This window comes from Aplysia californica, unplaced genomic scaffold, assembly GCF_000002075.1.
Source record: "Aplysia californica isolate F4 #8 unplaced genomic scaffold, AplCal3.0 scaffold01229, whole genome shotgun sequence".
Classification (NCBI taxonomy): Eukaryota; Metazoa; Mollusca; class Gastropoda; order Aplysiida; family Aplysiidae; genus Aplysia; species Aplysia californica.
The window spans coordinates 72,181-74,681 of record NW_004798499.1 but is presented as its reverse complement, the minus strand read 5'-3'; the positions used below and the strand labels follow the sequence as shown (position 1 = coordinate 74,681).

General features: G+C 42.1%; 1 long non-coding RNA gene across 1 annotated transcript in view; it reads right to left on the bottom strand.

Annotated features, from left to right (window-relative positions):
- Positions 1–467: 467 nt before the first annotated feature.
- Positions 468–2,501, bottom strand: part of LOC118478924 — a 22,890-nt gene continuing 20,856 nt past the window's right edge. Inside the window, exon 2 of the long non-coding RNA XR_004859366.1 lies at positions 468–1,812. This is a non-coding gene — a long non-coding RNA (uncharacterized LOC118478924). The remainder of the gene's footprint in view (positions 1,813–2,501) is intronic.

Below are 2,501 nucleotides of genomic sequence, written 5' to 3'. Positions count from 1 at the left end.
CCCGGAGCGGTGCTACTGACTGAAGTGTTTTTAGGCCATCCCCGCAAGGGGGACATTAACCATGTTCTTATGCACAGTAGAATTGTAATTGTAAGTGGGCTGATTCATCAATGTCATTCTCATAACTGTGCCTGAACTGCAGCCGGAAACTGCTGCTTTTTCTTTCCTTTTCCTTACTATCGTCATTTCCCCTCTGCTTCTTTTGTTTGTTTGTCACACTCTTGTGAAACGCTACTTCCAGGGTGCCTTGATAGTCAAAGCAGACTTTGTGCTGTTGAAGCTAGAGAGGTGAGCAGAGTAAGCCTGATCAGTGATTCCCTGTAAGTAGTGTAAGGACTTCTCTGTTGACATCCACTCCTTGGCGCTCACATGACCTCATGCACTTGCGAGCTCCGTAAAACCTTACTAAACCAAACAGAACTTCTGTAAGCGAAGGGCATAAGAAATTGACTTAAGGGTCAAATCTATTAAAGAAAAGAAGATGTTTATTTGATGTAGTATTATACTTTTGACAGCATCGTTTCCTCACCCAACCTCATCCAATGTGATTTTGTAGATAAGGGACCATTTGACCAAAATGGCGTCCCATCCGAGCCTGCAGGTACTGGATGGAGCAGTTTCAACGCTAAAAGAATCTAACTTAACATTTATTCCCTCATCTACGAGGAATACACAACGAATCAGCAGAAAAATACAAATTACTCTTACCACATTAGAATTGAACTATGGTCTTCTGCGTACAAGGCAAAAAGCCTAACCGCTACACCACGCAACAGACGTCGATGCAGGACCATACGTGAGTGTTGTTTATCAGACTGGACCTTGTATTTTGGAAACAGACCCATTACAAATATTTCTAAAATAGGAGAGAAGTCTATTTGTGAGGCGAGCTGACAAAATGAGTTACTTCTCCGATATTAGCCCTACGGACATAGATATGTCAATTATTTTGGTTGAGTTTATAAACGTATTTGTATGAAATGATAAAAGAAATGTTCAGCTTGAAGAAAATGGCACCCGTTTATGATCTACAAATTTGACCCCTGTACCGATTTTTGTCCCACATCTCCATCCATGGACTTCGAGAAGCAACTCATTTTTTATTTTGTCAGCATGCTTCACATTTTGATATTGTTTGTGTTCCCCATCTCAAATTTTATTTCTTTTTTAAACACTGTATCCAAGTGCAAGTTCTGGAGAGTTAATATTGTCTGTCGGCACACAAAAGGCCAAACTAACGCGTATTGATTTTAAACTATAAGAACGGTGAGCGGTAGAATGCAAATGGGTCACTGAAGCAAATCTATCTATCTATCTATCTATCGATCTATCTATCTATCTATCTATCTATCTATCTATCTATCTATCTATCTATCTATCTGCACTCTTCCCCTACATTTCCTCGATCCGGCTGCTCCAATTTCCAATCTGTTTGGCCGCAGTATCCCCTACTCGACAGAGCGCCACTTTTCGCTGGGTAACATCCACGCCTTGGGAGATCTCTACCAAATAATCACTTGAGTCCCGAAACACCAATTCAAAGCCGGCCGCCATTTTTCTCCTCTCGCCCCGCGAGACTGTGATGCGTCAAGGAAGGAGATTTCCCGCGCTCTCTGATCGTCCCATGAGTGACGTTAGGAGCAGAAGCAAGGTGTCTAATTTCCCGCCTCCCCGCTACAGAACCCAGAGCGTTTCCATAAATGGGGAGAACGGTGTGGTGCTTTTACGCTGGCTGTAGCAGTAGCATCATCGGTGAACGGTCCCTGGTACAGAGGAAGTATCGGAGAAATCTCTGCCAAGGCGGTCGGTGTGCTGTGTTGGAAGAAAATGAAAATTCAGAGATAATTATTTTTGTCAAGATCACGTGATTTTTATTACCCTCTAAGTATAGGGTGTCATCTCTTCCTATACAAGAAGTAGGCAACACACTGTCTTTTTCTGGAAAAGGGAAAACAATTACGTTGGGAATCAGTCTCTTACAAAATGGCATTGAGACTATAGGCGTGCGTCATCACAGTAAGCAAAGAGACTGTAAATATATTGCACAGTTCTATGATAAAAGTAAACTTTAACCCTCCTTTCGGAACTTACTTGGCCTGGTACTTACTTAATCCTATCCGTATGCAATGTTTTACTATCGTATCCACACGTAGGGAACTCTGTGCCACCACTTTCAAAGAGGAAATTTACTCGTTAATCCGATCCGTCGCTTTGGAGAGCAGTCTGTCAAAATGATTTTTTAAAAGAAATATTGAAGGTTTCAAAGAGATCTTCGTACTAGAAGTATTCTAAAAGGTGAAGAATACAACCTGCAACTGCGGGGATACAAAGTGAACCCAGGGCTTATGGATAGGGTTAAGATGTATCCACTGCTTATTGGGCCATAGGTGGGTCGTGGAGACGCCTCGACAGAATATCGCTTTCAGATGATATTTTAGAGAATTATGGATGTGAGTGTGTGTGTGTGTGTGTGTGTGTGTGTGTGTGTGTGTGTGTGTGTG